Source organism: Rhinatrema bivittatum, chromosome 7, assembly GCF_901001135.1.
Source record: "Rhinatrema bivittatum chromosome 7, aRhiBiv1.1, whole genome shotgun sequence".
Classification (NCBI taxonomy): domain Eukaryota; kingdom Metazoa; phylum Chordata; class Amphibia; order Gymnophiona; family Rhinatrematidae; genus Rhinatrema; species Rhinatrema bivittatum.
The window spans coordinates 151,391,220-151,407,351 of record NC_042621.1 but is presented as its reverse complement, the minus strand read 5'-3'; the positions used below and the strand labels follow the sequence as shown (position 1 = coordinate 151,407,351).

The window sequence follows — 16,132 nt, the reverse complement described above, 5'->3', positions numbered from 1 at the left end:
GCAATGGTTACATGGAATAGACTTAGTTTTTGGGTACTTGCCAGGTTCTTATGGCCTGGATTGGCCACTGTTGGAAACAGGATGCTGGGCTTGATGGACCCTTGGTCTGACCCAGTATGGCATTTTCTTATGTTCTTATGTTCTTATGAGTAAGAATGATCATAAAATTATATTTGATATATTTGGCAAGAATTGAATATATTTCAAGATAATGAGCTCTAATATATTTGATCAGTATAATGGAAAATGCACCATTACTAAAACTCTTAATTATTTAAAATATTTGATATGTTTGCAAGGAATCTTTGGTTTCCTTGCCAGAAGGACTGAACCAAACTACTGGGGAGAGAGAGAGAGAGAATAGTGAAGCAGAGGTTTGGGTTTTGCTCCCCCATGTGGGAGAAGCAGATGGTGTGCTCAAAGCCTTTATAAACCCCTGTTACCATATTAGGGTATGGATAGTTCTGTTGAATTTTCAGTCAGAGGACAGCATGTCTTATGCTGTGTTAAGTCTCTGGGGTCTCTCTACATAGAGACTTGGGATTAGTAAAGGAGGCAGAGAGCTTTGCCCCCATAGTTCTTGTCCATGGTTTAGTAACTGTTTAAGTTGCCAGAGAAGGATGATTTTTCCACCCTTACTACCTCTTGCTGGATTCTTTTTGTAAAATATGTTGTCACTTTTGTTAGTGAGTACTTTAGGGGCCAGGGTCTTAGCTGCTGCTAGTTTGAGTAGTGGTGCCTTTCCATTTTGAAAGGACTGAAGGAGAAGAAAATGTATCAGCATGGAAGAATGGACTCACATCCATTTTCAGGGAGCAGAAGCTGAGGTATGATTTATGAATTCTGTGTGAACTCAGAGAAAACCACCAGATAAGGTGATAAGGTGTCCATCAGACATCACAAAGAAAAGAGTGAATACTAGTGAGGGTTTTGGAATAGGTATGAGAAATGGGACTCTGTTGAGATTTCTGGAGGTAGATTGGGATAAAGAAGTTTATCCTAATCTATCCCAAGTTTATCCCAGTCAAATGTGACTGGGTCAACAATTATTGGGACTGGGAAAAGAGTAATTGGGGAAAGTAAGAGAATTTGCACTTTTAGGGGGTCATTTTCCAAGGAGTTACCATGAGAGATAAATTTGCACTAACAGCTGTTAATGTGATTTGTAATTTAGGGGGCAGAGTATATGTAAAGCGGGAAACAGCTGCAGTGTTAGCACGGCTAATAGCTACAACCCTTTCATTTGTGTTACAATGTGCGCTAGAGGCCATTAAAGGTTTATCATGGTCCATGGCTTATGAGAGAGAGAGAGAGAGAAAGAGAGAGAACGTTGCTATAATGTCTACTCCCTAGACAGGTATTTGTATCCCTATGAGAGGCCCACCTAGTAACTCGAGGTGGGGATTAGGTAAGAGTGTAGGGGGTTGGGGCCACTTTCACAATCAACGTGAGACGTACGAACAGAACAGTGGTCTCTTGTGAAGATTTGAAGGCCTTCGGAGTGAGGAAACTCACTCCAAGATGAGATTTGAGCAATGTTCTCTCCACCTAGCTTGTTGTTGTCCATCAAGCTAGGTGGAGAGAACATTGCCCAAATCTCATCTTGGAGTGGGTTTCCCCACTCCGAAGGCCATCAAATCTTCACAAGAGACCACTGTTCTGTTCGTACGTCTCACGTTAAATGTGAAAGTGGCCCCAACCACCTACACTCTTACCTAATCCCCACCTCGAGTTACTAGGTGGGCCTCTCATAGGGATACAAATACCTGTCTAGGGAGTAGACATTATAACAAGTCTCTCTCTCTTTCTCCATGATAACCCTTTCATGGAACAGCCTGTTTTGTGCAGTGTGATGCTTCTTTCCAATGTGATATTGGAAAATGAGGCCCTTAGTGTTGATAGAATGGATTTCAAAATATGGAGAAGTAAAGAGTCAAATCACTAAAGGAATTGTCTGAGATAATTGGAGAAAGTAAGGTCACACATCTATTGCAAATCAGCTTGTGATAATCAATTGAACTATTTTCAATTTTGAGTTTGTAAGGAAATCATCATGTCACTTTTGCCTCCTCTCAGTGAAATTGAGTTGAAGCCCATAGTTTCTAGCCTGGTTATTGATACTGCCAAGTGAAGAGATCATCAGTGCTATTTACAGAAAGTGAAGAAAGACTGGTGTGTGACTAATGCAAAAGGGCCTTGAATTGGAGCTTCCTCCCACAGGGGATCTTCAATTCTCGTATGGTTTGATAAAGTAGTGAGGACTGTGCAAATAGGATCTAAAGTTTGAGATGTGAACTTTTGGGGATATTGCCCAGGGGCTACATGTTGAACAGATATAACATTGTCAGAAATTCCATTTAGCTATGAAGAATATATAAAAAAATGTAAAAGACATCCCTATGGATACTGAAATATTTAAATACAGAAGCTATCCATTCAGTAACGGGTTTCTCCAAGGCAAAATGCAAGTGGTCTTATTCAGAACAAAAGGAAATTGTACTTATGTGTTGTGTTCCGGAAGTGGATCCTTGGGCCGACCGGCGAGGAGACGGTCGGAAGGCAGATCACGCACAGCCGAAGAAGGATCTTCACCGGAAACCCGAGACGCCCCCAGAGGAGCTGTTGACGCCCGGGTCGCTAGGGCTTAGGTGGCCTCGCCCTGGAAGTCCGAGGTCCCCCCAGGAGGAGCCCGTAGGGACCCGGACCGCTGGGACTTAGGTGAGAGTAAGAGCTGAAGTCACAACAGGCAGCAGAAGACTGAAGCGTGGAGACGTACCGAGGTCAAGGCAGGCAGCAGAAGTCAGAAGCGTGGAGACGTACCGAAGTCAAGGCAGGCAGCAGAAGTCAGAAGCGAGGAAACGTACCGGGGTCAAGGCAGGCAGCAGAAGTCAGAAGCATGAAGACGTACCGAGGTCAAGGCAGGCAGCAGAAGTCAGAAGAACAGGAACGCTGAAACTGGCAGGCAGGATCAGGAACAGCAACTAACACTCAGGAGTGACCACGTTGCAAGGCAAAGCAGGAAGGAACAGTGCAGGTTTAAATCCCCCGCCGGCGCTGACGTCAGGGAGAGGGCGGTTCAGCACTTCCGGGTGCTGGACCTGTAAAAGGAGAGCCCTCGCGTACGCGCGTTCCCTGCAGGGGGGAGGAGTCAGGATCGGGCCTTGGCAGCGTCGGCAGCGTCTCCCTCGTGGAGACGCCGCTGCCATGCGGCCAGGCCGGCCCCGGATCCCGCGGCTTGCGGCAGCGCGGAGAAGACCCCGGTGGAGGTAAGGACCCGGTCGCTATGGCGGCGACCGGGGCTGCAACAGTACCCCCTCTCTTACGCCCCCTCCGCAGGGGTCCCGGTTTCCCAGGATTGGCTTGATGAAACTGAACTAACAGGGACTTGTCCAAAATGTTCCGAGCAGGTTCCCAAGAGTTCTCCTCGGGTCCGCATCCCTCCCATGCTAGAAGGTACTCCCAGCGGCGGGCGCGAAAGCGTACGTCCAGTACCTCCCGTACCTGATACGTGGGTTCTTCGGTAGAGGAGGTTGAGAGTGCATCAGTTGTTGGATGATGAAAGCGTGAAAATGCCACTGGCTTCAACAGTGATACGTGGAACACGTTGTGAATGCGGAGAGATGAAGGAAGACGAAGTCTGTAGGACACTAGACCTATTCGTTCCGCTACTTGGAAAGGACCACAGTATCTGGAAGCCAATTTCCGAGATCGACCTGGCAGCTGAAGATTCTTGGTACTCAACCAGACTTTGGTACCCGGTAGGAATACTGGTGCAGGGCGACGGTGGCGATTGGCACATCTTCGAGCCCTCTCTGCGGATGTGATAAGTCGTTGCTGGATTGTCTTCCAACGGTGATGAATCTGATGGGCTACTGTTAGGGCTGCTGGTGAAGGAACCGTAATTGGAACAGGTACTGGTGGTCTTGGGTGGCGTCCAAACACTATCTGGAAAGGGGACTGGCCAGTGACAGAGTGAGTATGATTATTGTAAGCGAACTCGGCCCAGGGGAGAAGAGAAACCCAATTATTTCTCTTCTCGGAGACGAAACTTCGAAGAAACGTTTTCAGAGACCTGTTCATCCGTTCAGTCTGTCCATTACTCTGTGGATGAAAGGCAGTAGACAGGTTTAGCTGAACTCCGAACTTTTTGCAGAGAGACCGCCAGAAGTGAGCGGTGAACTGAGGACCCCTGTCGGATACTATACTTTGCGGAAGTCCGTGAGTCCTGAATATATGTTGCGTGAACAAATTTGCCAGTTCAGGTGCCGACGGAAGCTTGGGTAAGGGTACCAGATGCACCATCTTGGAGAACCGATCCACGGTGACCCATATCACAGAATGTCCCTCAGACAATGGCAGGTCCACCACAAAATCTGTGGCGATGTGAGTCCACGGCTCGGTGGGAATGGGTAGTGGTTGTAAGAGGCCCCACGGCCGACCGCCAAGAGGTTTTTGTCTGGCACAGACTGGACAAGAATCCACGTATAGTCGTACATCTTGTCTCACCTTGGGCCACCAGTAGTAGCGGTTCAACAGATCGAGCGTCCTTTCCCTGCCGGCGTGGCCCCCTGAGAGGGAGTCATGGGCCCACCCGAGGACTCTCCTGCGATCTCTGCGGGGAACAACCACTCTCCCAAGAGAGGATACCGAAGTACTGGCTACTTGAATCTTGGCGGGGTCAATGATGTATTGAAGGGGTTCCTGCCTTTCCTCCTGAATGTCATAACGAGACAAAGCATCTGCTCTGACGTTCTTAGAGGCCGGCCGATACTTGAGGACGAAGTCAAACCGGCTGAAGAAAAGCGACCAACGCGCCTGTCTGGGATTGAGTCGTTGGGCCTGATTCAGAAATTCCAAATTCTTATGGTCCGTGTAGATTGTGACAGGATGAAGAGACCCCTCCAGCCATTGTCTCCACTCCTCTAAGGCTAGTTTAATTGCGAGTAACTCCTTGTCTCCTATTCCATAGTTGCCCTCGGCGGGCGTAAACTTCTTGGAGAAATAGGAGCAAGGTAGTAGGTGTCCGGAACTAGAATTCTGAGACAGGACCGCTCCAACGGCTATGTTGGAGGCATCCACCTCCACAAAGAAGGGCCGTGTCGGGTCAGGGTGACGTAAGCAGGTGTCATGGAGGAAAGCTTCTTTCAAGTCCTCAAAGGCCCTACATGCCTCACTAGGCCATATTCGAGCGTCCACGCCCTTCCTGGTGAGAGTGGTGAGCGGCGCCACCAACCGTGAATACTGGGGAATGAAATGCCGGTAGAAATTTGCGAATCCTAGAAAGCGTTGCAAAGCTTTCAGACCCACTGGCTGGGGCCAATTTCTGATGGCAGATACCTTACTGGGATCCATGCAAAACCCTGTTGAGGACACAATGTACCCTAAAAAGGGCAATGACTCCTGCTCGAAGAGACACTTTTCCAGCTTCGCATACAAGTGATGATCCCGGAGAATCTGAAGCACCTGTCGAACATGTCGCCGATGGGAACTCAAATCGGGGGAGTAGATGAGGACATCATCAAGATACACAATAACACAAGATTATAGTAGTTCCCGAAGGATCTCATTCATTAAATGTTGGAATACGGCAGGAGCATTGCAGAGTCCGAATGGCATAACCAAGTATTTGTAGTGCCCATCCCGGGTATTGAAAGCGGTCTTCCATTCATCCCCGGGACGGATACGGACTAAATTGTAGGCACCCCGTAAGTCCAACTTCGTGAATACCTGTGCTCCCTGGAGTTTGTCTAATAGCTCAGGAATTAAGGGTAACGGGTAGCGATTCTTCTTAGTGATGGTATTGAGTCCTCGGTAATCAATACATGGCCTCAAAGACCCGTCTTTCTTGGCGACAAAGAAGAAACCCGCCCCTGCGGGAGACTTTGAGGGTCGGATGAATCCTTTGGCGAGATTTTCGGTGATATAGTCAGACATGGCTCGAGTTTCAGGTTGAGACAAGGGGTACACTCTTCCCCGAGGTGGAGTAGAACCGGGGAGCAAATCAATCGCGCAATCAAAGGGGCGATGTAGAGGTAATAATTCTGCCTTTTCCTTAGAAAAGACATCAGCAAAGTCTGCATATGGTGACGGAAGTAGAGACCCAGTATGTGCCAGCGGAATTCGTTGTTCCTTCGGGGATTGAATGCAAGAGTGGAAGCACTTGGGACTCCATCGAGTGATCTGTAGATCATCCCACCGGATCTCTGGAGAATGTTGCTGCAGCCAGGGTAACCCGAGAACCACTGGGTGGACGGACTTCTCTAAAACCAGAAACGAGATTTTCTCAGTATGGAGCAGACCGGTCTGGAGGGTGAGTGGCGAGGTCATGGAAGAGATACTGCCGGACAAAGGTGTGCCCTGGATAGAGGTGACTCGTAAGAGCGGTTCCCGGAGTTGCGTGGGGAGCTGAAGTCGTTGCACTAAATCCTTCGAGATAAAGTTCCCTCCGCCACCGAGTCGATGAGAGCCTGCGTTTTGAAGGAACCACGGGGGTATCTCAAGGTTACTGGTACTACACATTGAGGAGCAGCGTTAAGACAACCTAGGGAACACTCCTCTCTCAACCCTAGGCGCGGGAGTTTTCCACCCATTCCTTGCACTGGGCCAAGAAATGGCCCTTACCGCCGCAGTACAGGCACAACCTCAGATCACGACGGCGTTGTCTCTCCTCAGGTGTTAACGAGGACCTGCCCAGTTGCATGGGTTCCTCCGTGGAGGACTCTGCCGAGTTACTGGAGCTACGAGGGCTGGGATTCAGTGGTCTGGAGAGAACCGGAGGTAGGGGAGCCATTCGCTGAAGAGGACGCCCCTCCTTCGCTCTTTGTTGTAATCGTCGATCAATGCGAGCTGCTACGTCGATGAGGGAGTTCAGATCCTCCGGGAGGTCGCGAGCTGCCAGCTCGTCCTTAATCCTAGCTGCCAACCCCTCCAAGAACACGCCTCGGAGGGCATCATCTCGCCAACCAACCTCTAGGGCGAGCGTGCGGAATTCCAATGCGTAATCAGCTAGCGTCCGTGTTCCCTGTCGGAGTTGAAGTAGCTCAGAGGTCGCTGAGGTCTGGCGTGCAGGCTCGTCAAAGGCTGCTTTAAACTCCTCCACAAATCTGTTCAAGTCGCTCAAGGCGGGGTCATTCTTTTCCCACATGGGTGACGCCCAATTCAGTGCTCGACCGTCTAATAGTGAAAAGATGTATGCTACCTTGACGGCATCTGATGGAAACTGATTGGGCAGCAAGGCAAAGCGTACGTAGCATTGGTTCAAGAAACCGCGACAAGCCTTGGAATCCCCGGCGTACCGTGATGGAGCTGGAAGCTGGGTAGGAGCATGGATTGTAACCACTGGCGCCGGTGCAGGTGCGGGAACTGGAGCAAGGGGTTCAGCGTCCATTCGAACCGCCAATCATTCCACAGTGGCAGCCAGCGAATCCAATACCTGTTGCTGCTGCACCAAACGCTGGGCAAGTCCGGGAATGGCTTGCAGGCCGGCGAGGTCTGCCGGATCCATGGCCTTGCAAACTGTTGTGTTCCGGAAGTGGATCCTTGGGCCGACCGGCGAGGAGACGGTCGGAAGGCAGATCACGCACAGCCGAAGAAGGATCTTCACCGGAAACCCGAGACGCCCCCAGAGGAGCTGTTGACACCCGGGTCGCTAGGGCTTAGGTGGCCTCGCCCTGGAAGTCCGAGGTCCCCCCAGGAGGAGCCCGTAGGGACCCGGACCGCTGGGACTTAGGTGAGAGTAAGAGCTGAAGTCACAACAGGCAGCAGAAGACTGAAGCGTGGAGACGTACCGAGGTCAAGGCAGGCAGCAGAAGTCAGAAGCGTGGAGACGTACCGAAGTCAAGGCAGGCAGCAGAAGTCAGAAGCGAGGAAACGTACCGGGGTCAAGGCAGGCAGCAGAAGTCAGAAGCGTGAAGACGTACCGAGGTCAAGGCAGGCAGCAGAAGTCAGAAGAACAGGAACGCTGAAACTGGCAGGCAGGATCAGGAACAGCAACTAACACTCAGGAGTGACCACGTTGCAAGGCAAAGCAGGAAGGAACAGTGCAGGTTTAAATCCCCCGCCGGCGCTGACGTCAGGGAGAGGGCGGTTCAGCACTTCCGGGTGCTGGACCTGTAAAAGGAGAGCCCTCGCGCGCGCGCGTTCCCTGCAGGGGGGAGGAGTCAGGATCGGGCCTTGGCAGCGTCGGCAGCATCTCCCTCGTGGAGACGCCGCTGCCATGCGGCCAGGCCGGCCCCGGATCCCGCGGCTCGCGGCAGCGCGGAGAAGACCCCGGTGGAGGTAAGGACCCGGTCGCTATGGCGGCGACCGGGGCTGCAACACTTATGTACAAGTATATCTATCTATCTATCTATCTATCTATCTATCTATCTATCTATCTAACCCTTAATTATCCAGTGAGATTCATGGGATCTAAACCTTGATTGTTCATTTGGCATAAGTCACAGTGTGAGGTTTCAGTCAGAATTGATCCTTTCAAAAAATAAATGCACCCATTGTGATTGGTTTTACAAAGGAAAGATCCTGCCAAACAAAACAGATTGACTTCTTTAATGAAGTGGCAAAAATGGTAGATCAGGGAACTGCAATAGATGTTGCCTATCTGGACTTGCATTGCTTATGACACTGTTCTGCATAGAAAATTGCTATGCAGGCTAGACAACATGGGAGTAGACTAGAAAGTTGTAAACTGAGTGAGAAACTTGTTGAGTTGCAGGTGGTAAATGTGGTTCACTCTGGGGAAGGCCACGTGACCACTGGGTTTCTCTCAGTGCTCAGTAGTGGGACTGGTTCTCTTCAATATCTTTGAAAATGATGTTGCTAAGCAACTTGTAACATAAATGTGCTTGCTTGCAGGTGAAAATAAAAACTGTGCTAGAGTAGACATGCCAGGAGTTACAGGGAAAATGAAAGGTGTCTTGAAAAAAATTGAAGATTAGTCGAGTGTATGAAACATGAGCAACAGTGCAAAAGAACATAAAATCGTGTATTTGGAATGCAAAAATCCATTCAAGATTAATTGATGCATTAGAAAAGAAAAAAAACTCATTTGAGATTTATCATCTCAAATGAGTTCAAGCTAGCCAATCAATTTAATAAAGCAAGTGGAAAATCTAACAGTATGCTCAGATGCATAAGAGGTATCAGCTGGAAAAATGAAGTAATATTGTTCTATATATTTCCCTTGTAAAATCCCCACCTTTATTATTGTGTTCATGAAGAACTAACTTCATAAGGACATTGCAAATATGGAAGCACTTCAGAGATTGGAACTAAAATGATAAATGGGCTTCAATACAAATTGTGCAATGAAAGGCACAAAATGTATTTATTAGAAAAGTGAAGTGATAAGAGGGACATGATAAAAACGTTTCAATATCTGAATGGGAGGAAAGTACAAATGAAATACAAGGTGTGTATGAACCCCAAAATTATCTGTTTGGTTCATTTTTTCATTTTTTTTTAAATTTGGATTCGGTTTGTTTAATGTTTTTTTCAGCTTGGTTTATTTGCCAAAGTGATAAAAAAAAATAAAATTAAGCCAAAAAAAAACAAACCCCTGAAAGAAAAAAAAAAGAAATACTAGAAAAACAACAGCCCCCGGCAGCCATTTCTAGGATGTCCAGGGCCATAAAATGACCCATGCCCAGTACCGAAGCCTTGGCTCAGACTGGGCAAGACACTGAGGCCTCGTCCCAGCACCTATACCCAGTTCTGAGGTCTAGTCTCAGCACCCAGGCCCAGGCCTAAGCCACGGCCCCAGCCACGGCCCAATGCTGAACCAGTCCTGAGGCATGGTCCCTGCACTGAGACCTAGGTCCGAGCTAGGCCTGGTATTAAGGCCTGATCATGGCACTGAGAGCTAAGCCTAGCACTGGGGCCCAACCCTGAGGCTTGGTCATGCTGCTGACACCAATGCCTGGTGCTGGAGCCCATGCCTGAGACTGGATCCCAGCACCAGGGCCCAGCCCTGTGCCCTTGTCCTGGAGCCAAAGCCTAGCCTTGGGCCTCAAGAAGTCTTTTTCATCTCCTGGCTCCTGAAAAATTATTGTTTGTCTGGAGGATGGTGCTGGTGTTATGGAACTAACATCATTTTGTTGTACAGTTGTACATTTGTTTTGCTGTACATCAAAATATAATGATATAGGCACAAGCCAGGCAAAGCCATTTTGAAAAATGGTTGCCACAGGGTCTGGTGCCTACGAGGTGCTCTGGGTCCTCAATTGACCACTATGATGAATTTGGTGAGTTTGGGAAGTCTGGGGGATGGCTAGGATGGGGATCCCAAAAACCAGGGATTGGATTTTAATTTGGACTGGAGGGGTTGGAGGTTGAACTGGACCACTAGGGAAATTATTGTTTATTAAGGGGGGATCTGGGGGTGGGGATCCCAGTCTCCAGGACCTCAATTTTTGTGATGAAGGGGTGGGGGTTGAGGTTGAGGTTGGAGCAGGGCCTGCTACAAATTGTACACAATTTAAAAAAATATTTTGTCACTACAGAGATGCTGCTGGATGCCTAGAATGCCCTTCTGGAAAAGGCAGTGAGGATGAAAACAGTAAACAAATTCCAAAGACAATGGGGTAAACACTAACTTACTTACAAAACTAAAGATTACTCATTACCTCTACGCAGACGATGTACAAATTCTCAGCCCGATCACGGAATCTATACATAAAACCCTGAGCCTCTGGAACAGCTGCCTTCAATCAATCAACCTACTTCTCACCAGCCTCAATCTAGTCCTTAACACCAACAAGACGGAGATTCTCATCATCTCCCAGGATGACAACAATGTTCTTCTCAATGCACCAATCTCTTCTCAACTCGCTAAGCAAAAGCACTCTCCTTACGTGAGAGATCTGGGCGTTCTTCTGGACAACCATCTAAATCTAAAAGATTTTGTAAACAACACCACAAGGGAATGTTTTATCAAATTGCAAGTCCTAAAAAAGCTGAAACCACTCCTACACTTTCATGACTACCGCATGGTGCTTCAATCTATCATCCTTTCAAAAATCGACTATTGTAACTCTCTTCTTCTCGGTCTCCCTGCTAACACCATCAAACCCCTACAGATGTTGTAGAACTCCGCCGGTAGAATTCTAACCAACACTAATAAAAGAGATCACATCACTCTTATCCTCAAGAACCTCCATTGGCTGTCCATCAAATTCAGAATCCTCTTTAAAATCCTCACGATAATTCACAAAGCCATGCACAATCTCACCTCTTTGATCTAAGCATCCAACTGCGTCTACATACATCCTCCAGACCTGTTAGAAAAGCATATAAAGGCACTTTGTATGCCCCTCCAGCAAAAACATCCTTAAGGAAACGAGCCTTATCTACAGCAGGTCCCCCACAATGGAACTCACTCCCTCCGGACCTCCGCCAAGAACCATGACCATTGTCATTTAAAAAAAAAACTCAAAACGTGGCTTTTCAGCCAAGCATTTCCCGAAATATGACACTCACTCTTTTCACGAATGTCTGATCCATTCCTTTTTTATCCCTGCCTCGTTATCTCTTCACTGATCCTACCTAGAGTTGAAATTCAGTTGAGCTCATCCTTACAAAAATAATTCCCACTAGTATTTTCAGTTCTTTCCGATCTGGACTTCAGTCTAGGAATGCTTGCCGATCTGGATTTCTGTCTAAGAATGAATGGTAAGTGGAGGTTAACTTTCACCCAGTTTACTTCTTTCGGTCTAATATTTTATTTATTGTGTTTTTTACGTAATTATCGAATAACAATATTTACTCCCAGGTTGTATCTAAATTTACAGATGTTTAATTTTCCTGTAGCCCAGTTATTTGTTTTCCCTGTTCCTTGTAACGCTCCCATGCGACATTCAGTTTCATTGTAAAATGGTGTGATTTGTATTTTATACACGAACGTCGGTATAAAAAAGTTAAAAATAAATAAATAAATAAATAAATAAATAAATAAATAAAAGAGTGCATTGGAGTAACCTGCATGGAACAGCAGTTACTATCCTTAAACATGGTGTTTTGAAATATCTTTTTGACAAAATTGTCCAGTAGCTTGCATCTTTGCCTAGTGGCATATTTTAATATATTCTTGTTTTTTCTCACCATTTTAAGAGCTGATTCTACCACTACTTTCTGAACTCTGCTCTTCAGGTCAAGTTTCCTTGCTACAGAGGCACAGGAAATGGGAATTTCCCACATTCTTATTTGTCAATCTTGAAGGATATGATGAATCAGAATCACTGCTTGATCTGCTGGAACGTTCAGAATCTGGAAGAGTCCCAAAATGCCTGCCCAAGAGTCTTTGCCCTGATGTACATTCATCCAAGAGCTTTTCCTAATAATAGGAATGGTCTTTTGGGGGAGAGGAATGTCCTGAAGGTTCTGGAGGGGAGGGAAAGATCATAAATCCCTTTTCAGAGCCTAGAGGTAAACGAACACTGATCCAGAATGCCAGTGATGAAGCTGGTGACTGAGGAGGGATCCACAATTGCCTCACCTCAGAGGAGAAAACTCCTGCTGCACATCTTCCAAGTGGCTAGAGTCCACTGTATGTGAATGTCATGGGCTAGAAACCTCCTGTGGAGATTCTGATGGAGAATCAACATATATTGAGGATTCTGGGACTCCTCATGGAAGTAAATATGACATCTTGGAAAAGAAAGGTTGAATAGTACTTTCCTTATCCTTATCCAAAATTGAGGTAAAAAATCTTTCACCAGTTCTGTAGTTGCTGTGCTCTCTGACCTAGATGGTGGAATATCATATTTTGATACTACAATGGAATGTTGTACATCTTCTGGGCTTTGTAGAATTTGTAAGGAAGGCCAACTGGAAATAAGATGCACCAGAAAACAGATATAAACTAGTGTTTCTAGACACAACCATGTGATAATTTTGCTGGCAAAAGTGTTCTAGTATTCGGTGGTTGATGGAGATCAGTGAAGAACTTGTTCTGACCAACAAATAGTTGCATAGAGAGATTTACAGTATGATGTAGTAATGCTTCAAGTGGTTTAATGGGAAAAAGTGTCGATGATCTGAGGCTCAATGCATTGAAGACTTTTTGCATCAATGGCATCAATGTAGCCTTGTACTTGGGTGGTGTTGATAAAGTTTTATACATCAATGTTGCTATTGGAATCAATGGCGCCAATAGTGTCAATGGTGTCAATATACTTTTTTCCATTAATGATAGCCAAGCATCATGTGTTGACAGCACCATTGCACTTGAACATCTGTGTTTCTTCAGTGTCCAATGCTCCAGGGGTACCATAGAGTGGTGCCCCCTTTTCTTCAAAGCCTAATGGCTATGTGATCCCTAGAATTCAGCCTGCGGGGGGGGGGGGGGGGGGGCATAATTTAGAGGAGCTGGTAAGGCAGATGAGGCTGCACTTCAGGAAGATGACTTACTGCAGCTTCTACAAGACTTACATAGTTCCTCCATTTTCCAGACCCTGGACAGTTGCATTCTTTGGGACATACATTTTCAATTGTAACAATTTGTTTGGTTGTAGACTAGACCTATAATGGACATTTTCCTGCCACAGGCACAGTATTTAAATCCATTTACTATGGCTTTCTTCTTGGAAGACATTCCGATGAAAAAAAATTCACTTTTTTTTTTAAAAGGTAGCACTGAAAAGTGTTGTTTGATGGGCTGCTGAGGCAGCAAAACAACTTTAAAGGTAAAGTTTTGAAATATTTTAAAGAAAAAAGACAGAGAAAAAATAGATACACATCTGGGCTAGTGCTTGGATAAAAAAAATATTGAGGGGGCTCATCAGGCAATGCCCAAATGGGAATTTTTGTACATGGTCTACTAGCTATGGGGGTCATTTATCAAAAAGCCCTTAATATGAGAGAGAGAGAGAGACTGGCTATAATGTTGTCTCCCTAGATAGGTATTTATATTCCTCTGGGAGGCCCACCTAGTAACTTGAGGTGAAGTTTAGGTATTAGTATAGGGGGTTAGGGGCCACTTTGACATTCAACGTGAGACGTACGAATAGAACAGTGGTCTCTTGTGAAGATTTGAAGGCCTTCGGAGTGAGGAAACTCACCCAAAGATGAGATTTGGGCAATGTTCTCTCCATCTAGCTTGTTGTTACCCAGGTAGAGAGTCCATCAAGCTAGGTAGTTAGTGCAAATTGCAATAAACTGTATATTAGCATAAATCACGCCCCTTTTGCTATCCCATGCGATACTTATCGCATTTTGATAACTCCAGGCCTTAGATTGTGAGCCTCCTGGGGGACAGGGAAAATACCTACTGAATATAAGAAATTGCCATACTGGGTCAAGCCAAGTGTCCATCAAGCTCAACCTCCTGTGGCCAATCCAGATTATAAGTACCCAAATATTAAATAAATTCCAAGCTACTAAAGCTGGAAATAAGCAGGAGCTATTCTCTATGTCAACATATTAATAGTAATTTATGGACTTTTCCTCCAGGAACTTATCCAAACTTTTTTAAACCCACCTACATTAACTGCCTTAACCACATCATCTGGTAATGAATTCCAGAACTTAATTGTGTATTTAAGCACCGATTTTAAAAGAAGCGAGCGCGCGTCCATGTGCTCACGCTTCCCGGTGCGCACACATGGACACGCCGATTTTATAACATGTGCATGCCGGCATGTGCATGTTATAAAATACATGGGCCGCACACACATGCACGCAGGATTTTATAATCCAACTGCGCATGTGTGGGCAGTGTGCGCAAGGGGGGAGAGTAATGCAGTTTCCGCGCGGCAACAAATCCCAGCCTTCCCCAGTTCTCTCCCAGTCCATTTCAATTAAGGAGCGGACTGGGAGGGAACTTCCCTACCCCCTATCATAACCTCCCTTCCCCTTCCCTTCCCTTCCCTCTCCTCCCCAACCCCTAAATCCTACCTTTTGGGGATTTTTTCCCTTATTTTCCCACTTAATTCAGGGCCCAACTTGAAGTAAGTTGCGCGCGGCAGCAGCTGGCCAGAGCGCGGGGCTCCAGGATAGCAATGAATGGTGCTGTCCCAGCCTGCCCCCACCCCACCACGCCTCTCCCAGCCCAGAACACACCTACAGGCCTGTCACTTCAAAGAAGTCCAGCAGTTTTGCGTGTAAGCCCCGTTTTTTATGCGCGCAGCTTTTTGAAAATCTACCCTTTAATGAAAAATAATTGTTCTGATTTGTTTTAATATGCTACTTGCTAACTTCATGGACTGCCCCTTAGTCCTTCTATTATGTGAAAGAGTAAATATCCGGTTCACATTTACCTGTTCATGTCCTTTCATGATTTTATAGACTTCTATCATTTTCCCCCTCAGTCGTCTCTTCTCCAAGCTGAACAGCCCTAACCTCTTTAGCCTTTCCTCATAGGGAAGCTGTTCCATCCCCTCTATCATTTTCGTCGCCATTCTCTGTACCTTCTCGAGTGCAAATATATCTTTTTTAAGATGTAGTGACCAGAATTGTATACAGTATTCAAAATTCAGTCTCATCATGGAGTGATATAGAGGCATTATAACATTCTCGGTTTTATTCATCATTCCCTTCCTAATAATTCCTAACATTGTTTTTGCTTTTTTTGACTGCTGCAGCACACTGAGCAAATTTTTTAATGAATTATCCACTATGACTCCTAGACTTTTTTCCTGGGTGGTAACACCTAATATGGAATCTAACATTGTGTAACTACTGTATGGGTTATTTTTCCCTATATGCATCACCTTGCGTTTGTCCTGGATGTAACTCACCTTAACTACCCCCCCTTCTATGATTCCCCCTTTCCCTTACCCTCATTTTCCCTGACAAATAACTCCCTTCAAGTCAGACTTTTGTTAATATTATTACTCATATATATTTGATATGTATACTCCTAGTTTTTCTGTTAAATTAGCACTTTACTTATTCCACTGATGTTGATTGTAAAGCCTTTGGCTGAATTACTGTTTGCTGTAAACCGAGGTGATGTGCATTACGTGCCGCGGTATATAAAAAGCTATAAATAAATAAATAAATAAATAAATAAATAAATAAATAAAATACATTAGTTAAATAAAAAATATATAAATAAATAAATAGATCTCTGCCAAGACAGACAGAGAAGTCTTGTGAGTTAGAATCAGACAGGTCAGGTTTTTCTTTTCCTTTCCCC

The 16,132-nt window shown here is 46.0% G+C and overlaps 1 protein-coding gene across 23 annotated transcripts in view; it reads right to left on the bottom strand.

Annotated features, from left to right (window-relative positions):
* Positions 1–16,132, bottom strand: part of LOC115095529 (uncharacterized transmembrane protein DDB_G0289901-like) — a 162,821-nt gene that overhangs the window by 134,746 nt on the left and 11,943 nt on the right. The gene's annotated exons all lie outside the window — the stretch shown is intronic.